The 15985-nt window shown below is 45.2% G+C and overlaps 1 protein-coding gene across 1 annotated transcript in view; it reads left to right on the top strand.

Annotated features, from left to right (window-relative positions):
• TMPRSS13 (transmembrane serine protease 13) overlaps nt 1-15985 on the top strand; it is a 157545-nt gene that overhangs the window by 121509 nt on the left and 20051 nt on the right. The gene's annotated exons all lie outside the window — the stretch shown is intronic.

Here is a 15985-nt window from a genome sequence, read left to right as displayed (position 1 = left end):
TGGGCTGTAGTAGTAAATTTTTTAAACGTGTCAATTGCAATTTTATTCATTTTATTTTATTTTTTTAAAGGATCATCCTTAGAAAACAATTACGTCTGATCATTTGGGTATCAAATTGTTTCTAGTATTGGGTAATACCCACTCTACAAAGTGCAAAACACTTGAACTGTCAGAAGCCCTTTTCCGGTATTTCATGCAGTTTCCGTTTATGGAACAAATGGCTGTGTTCTTACACCAATGGCATCAGTTTCCTTTACAGAGCAAATTAAAACAACCATCTAGTCAACCTGGGTTGAGAAAGCCTCTTTTTTTTCTTCTTCGACTTATCTAGAGGCCTCTCCATAGTGATTTATGGATGAAATGATCTATGCCTAACACATCCCAGCAGCCCAGTATCTTTCAGGCTTCTGTTGTGCAAGAAACATCATTCAGGGACACTTACTCTTTCTGATGGAACAGAGAAGGGTTATCGTTCAAATGGTCTCAAGTTATAGCACTGCGTAACAGGACTAATCTGTCAAGTTTCCCTCCTAGCCCCTTTTATTTTCCATATTAAGTGCTGCACTTTCCCGGTCAGGCCCAGAACCTTTTTTCTCCATCTTGTAACTTTTTATCCATCAAGTAATGCCCAGGGCCTTAACAGACATGAAGTTTATTGCAATGGCCCTTTTTGCAAATAGCTAAGCAAGATCTATGAATTTGGAGCTATCCTTCTTTGTTTATGGTCGAGGGATTAGACCCAAAACGCATGTTTTGGCTTTTCTCAGTGCCTTCCTTCCCTTGTCTTCAGCAGGATACATGCTACTGCACCCTTGTATTCTAATATAACAGGATATCTCGGAGGCATATGGTGAAATACTGCATCCCTGTTGCAACACCTCAGGCAGGCTACTGTGACGAGTGAGTATATTTTGCCCACCCTTTTAGCATAAGAATAGGCTCTGTACAAAAGACTGAGGTGCAGCAGCTTGAATCGTGCTTTCCTGGATACTCTGGGGGTAATAAGCATTTGCTTCCAGTCTGCTTTCTCCAGCCCCACCTAGACCATTCCTCCCGAGGACTTTTAAAGAGCGTTGAGATGTTTCTAGTAGTGTTCCGTAGAACTGGATTACTTGTCCCAGGGCTGGACTGAGGAACCAAAAGCAGTCCTGACAAAAATTCTCAAACAACTCCCATCCCTTGGTCTCCTCTTGCTATTCCTCTCTTGCTATCCATCCATTCTATTTCCTTTCGACTCTCTCTTCTCCCTCTCTGGTCCTCTGTACCACAGCCTCCCTCCCTCTCCTACTCTCTCTCTCTTCAAGCCACCCTGTGCCTTCTGCAGTTAACCTCGGGGAGCAGAGGAAAGAGACAGAGGAACCAGGAGTGGCCGTGGGTTTTTAAAACCGGCCTTAAGGGTCTAAAACCCCAGTGAAATGCCCAGTGGCATAAATGGCCTGTCGCATAAAGACTAGTCTCATGTGTGAACCATGGTTTTGCATTGGGTCGGAGAGAGCTCTCCAGCTTCATATTTTTAAATTGTCCCCTATTCCCACCTCTGTTCATGCCCGTGTATCCTGGGCAGCAGTGATTAATATGAGCCGGTAGTCCAGATGCGACCCACCGGCACTCATTTTTGGGGACTTGCACTCCTTTGTCCTCATCAGACTAGAGCAGGAGAGCAAAAAACACAAAAAGGCAGGAAAACAGGGTTAAAACAGAGCCTGGAAGAGTAAGCGAAGGAGGCATAGAGTACACTCTAAATAAACTCAACTCCTTTAAGAACAATTCTAATGATATATAGTGGCTGCCAATAGTCATGTAAGCTTTAGCCTTTGGTTCTTTGAATTAATAAACTAACAAGTTCACATTGAAAAAGCATCCACCGCTGTGTCTGGGTTTTCTCTATACTAACATTGGATTTAAAAACCTATTCTGCTCCTAAAGGCTAAATATTCCAATACAATCATGTGCAGTTTCCAGTTAGGGATAGCAGCACTGTGCTTTTTAGCTGCAGTTCCATTAAGATGGGTTACGATCGGATTGGGTTGACAACGTATTCTGTGATTAGGTCTGATATAAGTTGATATACTGTGCAAAAGATCCCATCGAATCGAATGTGAAGATCAGGTATATGGTAGCAATATGAATGTTCTTTATGGATAGGTTTCTGCAGCACAGGAATCCGTTCTCAAATATTTGACCATTTCTGAAGTGCCTAACTAGCAATGTATCACTAGTGATGAGGGTAGAGGTGGGTAGGGCTTGTCTAAATCTGTCTCGCACACACTGGTAAGGTCTCCCCATACAATTATAGGCAAGTTGGGCAAATGGGCACGTTTTCTGACAGTGCAAAACAGGAATCCGTTCTCAAATATTTGACCATTTCTGAAGTGCCTAACTGGCATGTATCACTAGTGATGAGGGTAGAGGTGGGTAGGGCTTGTCTAAATCTGTCTCGCACACACTGGTAAGGTCTCCCCATACAATTATAGGCAAGTTGGGCAAATGGGCACGGTTTCTGACAGTGCATTCAGAAATACTAGCAAATCATATTTTCATTCCATCTAGACTGTCACTAACCAAGATTAATCATTTCCACCTTATTGGACGTGAAGGGTTCTCCCAGCTTCAAGTACCCCAGGACTTCACACACAGAATGTTTTGATGGTACGTGTGTACCACACATACATTCACCTACAAAATGACGTATTTATTTTAATGGAACATATACCCAGGTTGGGGGGGAGAGCAACACGGAGGGCAGCGGTGAAGATAATCAACAAGGGTGGTGAAGGGTCATGTAAGCAACACAAAGGGCAGGGGTGGGAAGACGAAGCAACTGGCGATAGAGAAGGAGGGCGAGGTGGGAAGGAGAAAAAAAGTGGACCAGAGAGGGGGAATGCGAGTGGAGGGAGCAACACGGATTTCATTGGGTGGGGTGAAAAAGCAACGGGTGAGATCAATGTACAGTGGGTGGGGGAAAGAAGCACACAGATGAGAATGCAACAGGGGAAGTATATGGGGGCAAGTGCACCTTGAACATGGGCTGGGAGCGGTAAATAAGTGACAGAGCATCACAAGAGAAGTACATGAGAGGGACAGGTGGAAAACGCATGCTCTCCAATAGATTGCTTGCCACTAAATAAAAAAGTAATTCTTGAGAAGCAGTGGGAGCATTAAAACATGCCATACAAAAGAGATGGTAAAGAGGATTTGCTCCATGGGAGGGACAAACACAAGGTTGACAAGCTGGGATATGAATAACATCCGGCAAATGAAAGTGACAAGAGAGCCAACCAATGGTATGCAATGAGTGAGCTGAAGCCCCCATATATTTTTAGTAAGCCCACAGTATGTCTGGCAAAAAAGAACACATTTGCTGGCAAGAAGGCGATACCTTAAAAAAAACAGTCCAAGACTGTTGACCCCTCCATCATTTTTTCAGGATATTCCCCTCCTCTTGAGGCACGTGAGTTTGTTGTAGAAAAATAATATGGGCTAATGTCTTTTCAAATACAAATATATCTTGTACCTTTTCCTGGGTATGCTTGATCCCACAACATTCCACATAAAGAGCTTCTCTGCTTATATGAGAATACCTTGGCTATGAGGGGTGCCAGGCCTTCTCTCTGAATGTCAAGAGTGAACTCTTCGCAAACTTGACCCCTGTCATTCAGACCATTGGTGTCTTTGTGTTAAAAATGCTGCATACGAAATCTCTACGGGGCTAGTGATTATTGGCTCCCAGGCCAACATTTTTACAATTACTGTAGATTCCATCCTTCCATAAAAAGAAGTCTGGAGCAGAAAGTGTGACACTTTTACTTGGTGGTCTCCGTCTCCCCTAGTAGTCACTACTACTTATAATTCCTGGTAACTTATAAAAGGATCACACACCTCACATAGGGGGTTATTCTAACTTTGGAGGAGGTGTTAATCCGTCCCAAAAGTGACGGAAAAGTGACTGATTTACCACCAGCCGTATTACGAGTCCATTATATCCTATGGAACTCGTAATACGGCTGGTGGTATATCCGTCACTTTACCGTCACTTTTGGGATGGATTAACACTCCTCCAAAGTTAGAATAACCCCCATAATGCCGATTACTGCACAGTTGTAGTTCTGACTAAAAATTCACAGCAAGTCATGGTTGATTTTGAGGTCATTTCAGGCATAGCAGCAGCATCCTATAACAGCTCAGAATCTGAGCAATCATTGATGTCCATTGCTGCCCAGACCGAGCCAACCGGAGACTGTCTTGATTGGCTTCCATCACAACTACGACTTTCTTCTCTCTCAGCACAAACCTGGCTCTGGATTGGTCTCATCGGCCCTTTGGGGTTCAGATTTCCTCCTTCTTCTTGTCTTCAGTGGGTGTTGTGGCAGACAGTAGATCTATTCCTGCTCCCGATTATTATTTTTCTTCCAAGCCCCAGGTCTCGTTTGGCTCGGTCAAGAACCTTGTCTTATCTCCGATCTTCTTTTTGTTGTGCTGGAAACAGGAGCATGTACCATACACCATCTTTCCCTAGTGTTTTCTTCACGGCTAAAAAGGGTGCTCACTGCTATTGCAATGCAGCATTATAATCCAGAAAAAAAATAGTTTACTAATCTTCATTTGTAAATGACCCAAACCCCGTGTAGTACTGTATCTCCATCTCAATAGTACAACAATCTCCCTATCATAAGTAATGGAGGTGATCCCATCTGAGGGGAGTGTGCCGCACCCTATGTTCTCTTTAATTTGAATAAAGGTTAGACAGACCCAGTGGTACCACTTCTCATAAGACCCATGGTTCCAAGTAGTCTATCCTATTGGCTCCTTCTATACCCTCCATCAGCCTAATCACTTAAATATTATTCCTTCTTGCAATACTTCTGTGTCTCCAACTATGTCCTCCAGGAATTACACTCCTAGTGAAGTCGTGGACCTGTTTCTTCAGTTGATCAAAGTTAGGGTGCGGCTCCTCTACAATGAATTCCATCTCCTTGGTGCGTTCAGCTAGCTACTTCTCATCTACCCACAGTAGCACTTTATCTATTTTATTTATTTATTTAATTCATGTTCGATTAATTATAATCATTACAAGTCTATAGAAAACATAGCATAGGACATTGGTCACGCCGACACACATTGACTAAAACAGTACAAGAAATTCAGCAATTTAGCAGCTTTTAAAAGATTACTCAATCTTGAGACTACAAAGGAAAGTTGGTGTCTTACACTTTAAAATAACAATTAAAAAGGAAAAAGCAAGTGTCATCCTGGAAAGAGCGCCGAAGCATTGTAATCAGATTAAAAACCAACATTAGCAGATTTAGGGAGTGATTATCGGATAATGTGCATAAATTTCCCTAGTCTAGCTAGGGAACAGGGGGAGGTTTCCGTAAAGCACAGATCTGAGGCCTACCTACAATGCCTTCCACCTTAAAGTTGAACCAGAGGAGCCAGCAGGAGCCGTCTTGCCTCAGAAAAATTAAGGGCAACAGCGAAGCAGGTGATGCCATGATTCTTTACGGTAATTACAGAACCTGCTTGCCACTCTCTTCCCACCAGGAGCCCAGCTTGGGTTAAAATCCGCAATTGGTTAGGTAATTAGCACCAGGTAGAGGATATTGCTGCGGGTCTGGACTAAAAGGGTTTAGCAGAGATAAGGCTGTGCTTTCCCCATGGAATAAGTTTCGTCCAGGGCCTTGGTCAAGATCCTGGGGTGATGGCTTTCAATGTCCCGCTCAAAGGAGGCAATTTTCACCTGCCTGTTCAAAACGTGTTTCCAGGCTGAGAAGGTGATTTCATGGGCATGCAGCATGTCAGCCTTGATCTTCAGACATTTACTCGCTTTTGCCAACCCAAAAAGCTCCTCAAAGATTGGTTGAAGGTGGTATTTGAGCGCGGTCTTGGGGGTGCGCCGAGCCCTCAAATAGTACTTTATAATATTGCCCACACATGCTAGGTCTGGACTCTCAGGTCCAATTCCAATCTTAGCCTGGCTCTTCTGGGGTGCCAGGAGACAAGAAGAACTTTTTTGAATATCTTGCACTGAGTGCCCTTTAGGAGCTTGTTGAGAGCCCCTGGAAAGGCCAAGTGGCTGTAGTTGAGAGCAGGGATTTATCTTGCTCTTAGCATAGTTAACATGGGCTCAGCAGTGGGGCAGTGTAAACTGCCACTTAAGCATTTCAGTGAGATGATTACACTGAGTGATTTGGTTTTAAGGTGTTTAAGATGAACATGCAGCTTTGCCTTTTCGGAGAACCAAACTCCTAGGTGGGGAATGTCTAATCTGTAGACCACCAAGCTGCCAGAGTGATTATTGTTGTGAGGGCACTTGCCAAATACGAAATTTTTTATTTTGCTCTGATTAGATAGTTCACCTGGTTGTAGCACTGTAAGACATTCAGGGTCCTTTGCAACCCAACTTTAGTGTGGTCAAGAACTACAGTGTCGTCTACATACTGCAGGATTGGCAAGCGCATCTGTCCCAGCTTCTGGGTTACAAAGCTGGCTCCTTCCAATTAACTGCCCAAGTCGGCAGTGTAAAGATTGAAGAGGAGAAGTGCCAGTACACAGCCCTGCTTGAGCCCGTTATTGGTTGGTATTCTAGTGGTGACTGTGTTGAAGCTTGCTTTTACCCAGACCCAAGTCCCCTGGTATAGGGACATGGTTGCATTGAGGAGCTGGGATGAAATTACCATGCAGCTAACTTCCCCCAGAGCCTGCCGCGGTGCACATTATCGATGGCTGTGCTGTAGTCCACAAAACAGCAAATCAGAGGGGGGTGCTTCTTTCTGACCACCTGGGAGGCTAGGTACGCCAGAGCCATGATGTTATCGGTTGTGGAGCATTCAGGCCTAAAGCCTGACTGAGACAGTGGAAGAAAATATTTTTCCTTTGCCCATGATTCTTGTCCTTTAAAAGAATACATGCATAGGCCTTGGCTTCAGTGTCCAGTGCTATTAGTCGGTAGTTGGTTAGGGGGGTGGAGCCCTTCCAGGAGAATGGAATTGAGGCTGAAGCGTACACATAGTTGAAAAGAGGCATTAAGGTGGCCACCCAAAAATCTTGAGCCTTTTTTTTTTTTTTTTTACACTATTGCTGGAATCCCATTGGGAACAGGCATGCAGACAGACCTCATAGCCTTGTGCGCTTCTCTTACAGCATCTTCAGAGATGAAAGCTCTCTGCCGGGCCCAGGAGTTGAAGCCTCCGAGCAGGGGTTGGGGGCTACTTCCACTTCCTGGTCAATGATATATAATATTTTGACTTAGCTAATCCAGATGGTCTCCGCCACATTGTTCTCCTTGGGCTACCCTGGGTTGCCTAGCCGGTTGCGATGTTGCCAGAGGCAAGAGTGCTTTTTCTCCTTCATTAAGGTGAAGATTTTGAGCCATTCTGCTTCGGTATACTTTATTTTATGCTGCCAGACTTTCAGCCTGTGAGCCACCCTGAGAACAGAAATGGCTGGCCCGTCTGCTGCAGTGCTTCATCTTTTCCTAGTCTAATCTTGAAGCATTTGAGTTAGCCGAGCAATGACTAAAATATAGTCAATTGTGGATTTGTTCTTAAAAGTAGGGTTTGCACACCATGAGGGGGAGCGAGCTTGTTTTAGGGAGTGACATGATCTCAAGCTGTGGTTATGAAGAAGGGCATGAAGAGGTGCAGGCCTACCTTGTTGCCCGAAAAGATTGTGCGACTTATTTGGGTTCCGGGTGTAGTGAATTCTAGTTTGTTTTAATGGGATAACGGGAGTTATAACAGGAGTTAGCTTAGCCTTTGGCTTGTAGACTCGTGCCCCTTCACCTAGTGACTTTTAACCTACTTAGCTTGCTCTGTCTTAGACCATTTATTTAATTAATTCTTCTAAGATGGCTGCCTTGTTTATAGTTAGGCCCTTTTGTTTAGAGTTATGTTCTCAGTGTCACCGCGCTAAGGCATCAACTCATGCGACAAAGACAAACAAACTGTAGGTGCTCACATTAGAAATTACTGTCCCAAGAATGCAGTGTTATCTATTGTTTTGGAACAACCTATGTCAGGGGTCTAAGTAGATCTGTATGAATACATCACACTTTAGACAGATAATCAGAGGGATTCCGCCCAGATACCATGGCTTCTATCAGTGCTGCACGTCGCCTTGACGCTGACCCGGACTTCGTGTTCCTTCGAAGTCTGAGCTCGAGACCTCATTCCAAGGTAACAAGGGTTGGGGGCTCCTTCCAGGGACATGGCATTGGCAGATTAGGTTTAACATACCCAGCTCTCTTCTTGGTAGAACATTAGGCCTATCACGATAGGGTACTAGGACATACTACATACTTTGTCTTTCCATGCTAATGCAAGATGGTGGGGGTCTTCATGATCATGACTCTCGTTTTTACAATTCTATTTCTTGCACTGTTCATTATCCTAATGCGATTTACCGCAGATTGTATTAAATAAAGACTATTGAAACATTACTGCATCTTCGTTGTTGCCTGTGTTTGGTTGAGACATGATATATCTGTGAGAAGGGGGTAATCTCCGTTTAACCACGATAATCCCTGGGATGTCATACCTCTGAGTCCATGCATAAAGGCTGCCACAAATCACCTTTAACTGTTTGGGTTTTTGGTGAGGTACTGCTAGTGAGCCAGAAGGGTTGGGACTACAGTTGCGACTTGTTGTAGGATAGGCATAGTCACCTACAAACATAAGTACTGTCATCCCTGAACCAGCAGTCTTGCCCAAAGCAAGAGTCCAAACTACGACACTGGTATTGAAGTCCCCAACAAGTATCACTTGGTGTGAGCTGTATGTGAGCAAAGCTCCTCAAGTGTACTGTCTTGCCTAAATGAGTTCTTTCTTTTCAAGCTGGAGCTTAATTGAAGTAGCAATTAATTAGCAGCAGCTGTAGTGCTTGAGAGTCGAATTTTAGGCCATTGATCAGAAGAGCTTGGATGGGGTAAGAATGGTTGGGAAGTTCAAAAGCCCCCATTTTTCAGATGTGTTCGATGAAAAAAGAGTCCTCCTGACAGATGTCCAAAGATGTTACATTTGGTGGCCATGAGATGGAAGCCATATTAGCCAGCTAGTGGCATGGGGTCTATGACTCATGTCTCCTTGAAGCATAATATGTCCCAGGTCGATTGTGAGATGTTGACTGCCCCCTTTCATGTTGGTTGTCCCCCTAGCTGGCTGATTATAATCAGTATTAGGAGTGATACCTTTGGGGCCTGTGGCCCTTGATGGTAGGTGCAGGTGGTGTCCCAATGGACTCTAACCATTGATTACCGGTGCAAGTTATCTTGAAGGCCAAGGGGGTCGCTTGACTTGCATAACGAAGTCTGGCGCTTTTGTAACCCCGGTCAGAGCCGCGCAGGATTGTCAGTACCCATTTCCGACTTAAAGGGGGGCCAAGAACATACAGATACTTCTCCGTGCATGGGAGCTTAACTTCTATCCCCCATTCTGCCAGTTGAGGCAATTCCTTGAGCATAGCAATTTGATGCAGGTAGTGGTGGAAGCCCACCAGGGTTGATTCACTGTGGGTGTCTCCGGCTAGATTTTGAAATCTAACCCATTCCAAGTCCTCTGATTGAATGTGAGCTAGAGTGGGTATGTATTTTTAGTAACCGTAAGATATCACACCCGTTTCAGATGTTGTGTGAGCCCTGAATCCATTATCTAAGAGTGAGCACTTCCTCATAAAAGCTATGTGCTTTTTTATCAGCTGCAGGCAACTTTACTGGATTTGCTTGAGCGTTTGGGGTTTGGTTAGTAGGGCCCCAGCCCGACGAATTGGATGTATACTATCTTTGTGGACAGTTACAAATGCCCCCATATCAGAGAGTTGCCTGTGGTGCGAAGAATGCGAGAATGACTGACATGGGGGCCTCTTTTAGAGGCATGAAGGAGGCAGCGCTTGATTCTCTTGCAGGAATTGCAGTGTTTCTAAGGAGTGTGATTGGATTGGATAAGACTTAAGCACCATTGGTCTTGTGGTGGATTCTTGCCTCTTGGGGGATTGGTCTTTTTTAGGCTGCTGAGTGGCCCTGTGGGCAGGCAGCCATCCTCGGTTGTGTTTTATTACATTTTTTGTTAGTTAGTGGTCTCTGAAGAAAAACTTGGTGTGTCTAAGTTTGGAGATCCTGAGAATTCTTTCCAGGGGAAGGAGGTTTGGGGGATTGAGAGTCACCCGCACTTGGTGGGTAATTGTTGCCACCCAATTTGGAAGTAAAAAATTGGGAATACTCCGGATGTGGCATGGTGTTGGTGTAATTGCTGCTGCCCCTTGCTTCTCAGTTTCACTTTTTTCAGCTGTTTCCTCTGCTTTTTCTTAGCCGCCTTTGACATTGCTGCCCCTTGGGTTACATGGCTAGATGATGTCTTTGGTTTGTTGTTCCCCTTGTGCTCAGCCTTTGTGGTTGGGCCGGTGCTTGGTTGACTGGCTCTATTGTCGATCCATACAACAGAAGCAACTAAGTCCAGGTGAAATGAGGAGCTGGCCAGCTTATTTGGGCTTACGGAGTCAGAGATGTGATAACAGTGGGGGCCCAGGCGGGTGCTACCAGGGAGCAGGTCTTGCCTTTAAATGTGGCAACGATCGAGCCAAGCACCTCAGGCAGCATCACCAGTTGATCCATAATAACAGCACAGTAGCAGGAGCACAGATTAGAGGCCAATGTGCTGTATATTTTCTTTTCAATACAATCAATCTTGGTGTCTAGGTTCACTAGTCGCTGCGTTATTGACTGCAGTAGGTCTACTTGGAGCTCCATTTTCATAGACTGGCAAATCATTGCTTTACCGATAGTGTTTTGGGCAGCATTGGTAACGGTGGACTGAATCATCCATACCGAGGCAGTCTTGCATTCCAAAGCAAGAAGGGCCAGTCCCCTCTAGCATTCTAAGCAGCATGGGGGTTAATTCTAAGGTTCTCTCAATTTAGTTCTCTGAGCTTTGTAAAAAGGTGGCAGTCAGTTCCCCAGTGTCAATGAATTTGACAGCTCGACTGGCTTGGCTGAGCTCAGGTAGGAATGGGCCAGAAGGTGTTGGAATGGCAACGGGCTTCATCCCCTCAGGCGCTGCAGTACATTGGCATGAATTTGTGCCATAACTGCTAGCTCTCTCCTCGCTTTATTCCGGGGCTCTCCCATTCCAGCAGGATTTTGGGACTTCACTATGCCTGTCTCTGTATACTCACATGCTCGGCTATTAAGAGAGGAGTTGACGGAGTGCCGTTGTTCTGTAATGTTATGTTCAGGCGTGCCCCTTAACCCAGGATCCAACCATGACCTCCGTTGTGTGCTGATTGAAAATGGGGGGAGGCACCAGATTGCCTTGTAATGGTAGGACCAGCCATAGTCCGAAATGTGGCTGGGAAGAGGTTTGTTCAATTACTGCGGCCCGGACCCCAAAATAGGCCAAAGAACCTGTGTTATGGCTCTCCTGGCCTTGGGTAACTGTTTAGGATGTGAGCACATCTGGGCTGTGCTTCCTGGGTACCTAGTGATAGCTGGAGGCAGGGTGGCTATCCCTTTGGTAGCAGACTTTGTGCAGGAGGCTGGTTTCCTCTTGAGTCCCATGAGGAAAACCATTAGAATCAGGCGACGGATAAACGCTGTGGTTATAGCCTTGGTAAGGTGCTTAAGCGGAGCAATGCAGTTCACCTTTAGTTACAGGCTAGGGGAGGACACTGTGGATCAGTGAGTGGATCAATGAGTGAGTAGCTTGAGCAGCGTTCAAGGTGCTAAGGTGGAGCGAGGCACTCCAGAACCCCACAAGACACACCTGGCTCTGGCTGGGCCACTTTTGCAGAGCTCTGGAGCATACACTCAGCGTGGCTGACTACAGCCACTGCACTCCGCAATGTAAAATTCTGGTTGCTCCTGGGTGGACTTTGCAACTCAGTCTGGGGGAGGGGGGGCAATGAGGCGCAAGTGGTTGGCTGGAGTGAGGCTGTCATGGAGCTCAATGTGCTAGGCCGGAGCGAGGCAGACCAGAACCTCAGCAAGCCACACCCAACTTGAGCCGGGCCGCCTCTGCAGACTTCTGGGGCACACACTTGGCTGTGAATGCCTACGGCCACCGTGGTCTGTCCTGTGAATTCTGGATGCTCCTGGAGCCTCCGACAGCAGGAGAAGAACAGCCGGGTCGGGGGAGAACCTCCGGGGGCTAGGAGGGGCATTTAGGGATGGGGGAGCTACAACACAGTGCACCACGCTAGCTCCTTCTCATCTACCCATAGTAGCACTTTAGCTATTGCCACTGAGCAATTTTACTTTCCTGAGCCTCTCTCACGACTGTTATAGTGTCAAAAATGTTATCATGGCTGTTCGTCTCCGATTGTGTTTTTGTCCACTTTATTACTCTGGGCTCCTTGAGCTTCTCCTACCTGAAAGCTTGGACTTTTCAATAGGTCTTCCTGTTTCCAAGGCTGTTCTTTGGTGGCCATTACTTGGCTATTTTGTTACTATGGTTCTCTATTTCACCACTTTGTCTTTTTTTACACCCAGGACAAAAACGGCAGTTTTCAGGAAACCTAGTGGGCTCTCACAGCTCACCAGGTGACACCTTCAGTTTTTGTTTGGTCCCAGTTAATACATCTCAGGAACATAGAAAAGGAATGGACAGCTAGTGTCCTCGGTTTCCAGGCCAGCCATCTTGCAAAGCCCAGTGCAATTTCTTCCTCTTCTTCACCCCTCCCCCCCTCACCTCCACTCCTCCCCAACCCCAGTCCTGTAATAGGTTGGGCTCACTCCACGTCAAGTCGGCAAGTAAAATTGATGGGCTGTAATTTCAGAGGACCTTCACAACACTTCCCATGTCTCTTGACAGCAAGAATCTGTATAGCACGTTATATAAATCAGTCACATTGTACTCGGTAGAACTGTTGCCCCCTTCTCGTCGTCTATATCTGCAGAACTCACAGATCAACCAGTTTCTGGAGTACTGATCTGTTCTTTTCCTCGTGGTTTTATATATAGATATACTCACAGCATCTGTAGGGGGTTTATTAGTTATAGTGGCTCACATTAAGAGTACACCTCTAACTCGTGTGCTTCCCAATAAGTGGACATAGCGCTGTGAAGTGTTTTGGATGGAGGGCGACCTATCATTTGCCCCAGGCCTTATTTTCAAGTTCCATGGTGTCATTAACTCATTGCAGCATTCTAATGAGCACCTCTTCAACCTCCATGCTCTCCAAGCCCCGGGTTGTTCTGTACAGTTAGCTCGTCTCTTGGGCGGGCAGACTGTCCTTACTCCTTCACATCTCCAGGCAGCTCCCTCCCTGGATACATTGACGTCAGTCAAGGTGTTGCATGCCTGGCACCGTCCAGCAATCTAAGAGCGCCTCCCAGCATTTACAGGCCAAGTTAGCTCCAGCCATCTCCAGGGGTGTCCGCTGCTTTGTTAATCCTCACCCCATTGAAGCGGAAAGCTCTCGCAGTTTTCAAATCCACATCCGGCTGCCATTTTGAAAGGTGCTGCAGTCTGGAGGTCAACCACGCATTGCAGCTCCAACTCATGTTGACGCTGGCCACAGTCACCTCCGCCAAGGTTAAGACCACTACGGAGACCCCGATGCTAACATCCAGATTGACCGCTAAAGTTTAAGCAGCAGAAAAAGTAAGAAAAAAGCAGACAGACAGGAGTCCTGAACTACACGTCCGACGCAATTAGCTTTTTGTTACACCCCCTCTAACAATGCATTGTTCATTCATGCTTTTAAATGGGGTTTGATGGGTCAACAGGTGTTTGATCGTCCATGGTAATTCAAGAGCTCCCTGATGTATATACAGCACACATACCATAATATAGACACTTTCGCAATCAGAATAAAAACTACAACTATTACACGGCTTTGCTGAAATGCCTCTTTATGTTCTAGTAAGTGAGTGGTGGAAATTAGATAAGGTTGTGTAAGTTACACTTTTGGTATTTCTCATCAGTCAGATTTGTTTTTAAGTTCGAGAGATGATATTTCTCTTTTGAGCGTTGGTATGATTTAAGTGAGAGATGTAAATTCACTTATTCGTAGTTATGATAGATATTGTATTTTAGTCAAAGTCTAGTGTACTGTGTGTGTACAGTTTGCATTATTCAAGTATACACTTTTGTGAAAATCAGCGTAGGGTGACTTTTTTGGCGGCTGGGGAGGAGTTTTGACCTTGTAAAGACTGATTTTCTGTGTTATGTTGACTACATGAAAGTATTCACCTTTTTTTTTTTAATTTTGTGTTGAAGTTGAAGCACTGTGTGTAGAAGTGAAATGTGAATTTCACTTAGGTGGTGTTTTAAAAAGGTACTTCGTTTGATGTTTAGGATTAATGTATATTATTAGAGTGTCCGCAGCTTTGGAAATGATGGTGCTAATAGTTTCGCCCCAGGTGTAAGTTTGCATTTGACTTTGTGTGTGAATAAACGATGATAGTTATATAATTATCAAAGCTGTATGATTTTTGGGTCGGGAGGGGGTTGAGTTAAAATGTACATTATTAATAATAATACTATTAGCTTGACTATTAATGGAGGTATCGTGTGAAATTGTATCAAGATAATGCATAAAAATTATATTTTTGAAAAACGAATAATGGATTTTTATTGTACCTGCATCTTAGGGTACAGTGTGCAGTTAAGTCATGTCAATAATGATTCGTCAGGGGTAGTAAGTGCTTTCTAAATGCAATTGCAGTACAGGGTGAGTGAGTACCGTACTTTTGAATTCCCTGTCTTTTTAGATTTTGTGGTGCAGTCATTATCCACTCATCAGGCTCCTTAACCCCCATCTACCTTAAGTTTTTTTTTTTTAGATAATTTCAATATTTTATGTATAGGCTTTGGATTTGTTAATGACTACACAAGGTTTCGTGTGTGCTGTGTTGTGTGAGCATTTGGGAGTCGGGTGGTTATCAGTGTATGCCTGTTAGACAGTGCATGTTTTTTTAAAATTTATTTTTTTGCTCGTCTCTCCAACCTTCAGGCTGTGTAGGTGTTCATTGAAAATATGCCTTAGGGGGGGCCATCCTGTGAAAGATGTCATGGGGCACCCAGGGACCATCGGAGGGGAGGGCACCAACAAGAAGTAGACCGTCTCATGTCCAGAAGCAGATGAAGCTCAGCCTAAGACCAGAGGAATAAGGTTCTCACCAATCAAGGGTGGTGGGGGAATTAATCAGAGGGTGGTGATGGACATATGGGGGTATAAACATTTTTTTTAACATACCTGCCGCTCTGTCCCGCGCTGCTCCTGATCCTGCTGCCAGTCGCTTCCTCTCTTCCCAGCAGTCATTACAGGCTCCCAATCCAGACGCTTCTCCCATGTTAAAGCTAGCATAAGAGCAACCAAAGGATTGACTTGAGTGGGCTGGTCTGATGCTCGCTCAGGCACAGGGAACCTGTGCCATTTCTCCAGCCTGGCTGTGCCCACCACTCCTTCCTATGGCCTGGCCCGCCCGCCCTGCAATCCAAGCTGTCAGACAGACAGCTGCAAATAAAATGATAATAACAATGTTTTATTATATTTCATTTGCTGCTGCCTGCCGGACTGAGCCGGGGGACAATGCTCCTCTGCTTAAACATAGGAGCCGCCCCTGGCCACATCATCATTGAGTAAATGGTCATTACTGTGATCTTTGGGTAACATAATAGTCACCAGTTCAAATATCATCACAACCAAAACATTACCTTCACTGTTACTGAGTAAACACATCTGTTATTTATGGTGCCACAAAACAACAAAGCTGCAGTAGTGAGGTATTAGCTAAAAAACAGTTATCACATCACCAGAAGTTTATTGTGCATTTTTAAAAGCAATGTACACATACGTGTTACAGGGGAAGGTAATTTGCGATTAAGCATGCATGTGAGCCATTGCAACACAGAAGCCCTGGGACGGAAGGGAGGGGAACCACCCTTTCAGCCTGCAGTGATTGTGGGGGCAGGGAAGGAAAGGACAGGGTACACAGTGGTTAATTTGTGAACGAAAGAGTGCCGGTAGCTCTCCTTAGAAGACTGCGGCTGCT

This window comes from Pleurodeles waltl, chromosome 3_1 (assembly GCF_031143425.1).
Source record: "Pleurodeles waltl isolate 20211129_DDA chromosome 3_1, aPleWal1.hap1.20221129, whole genome shotgun sequence".
In the NCBI taxonomy this organism is placed as follows: domain Eukaryota; kingdom Metazoa; phylum Chordata; class Amphibia; order Caudata; family Salamandridae; genus Pleurodeles; species Pleurodeles waltl.
Note: the sequence above shows the minus strand (reverse complement) of the source record. Positions and strands in the feature narration are given on the sequence as shown.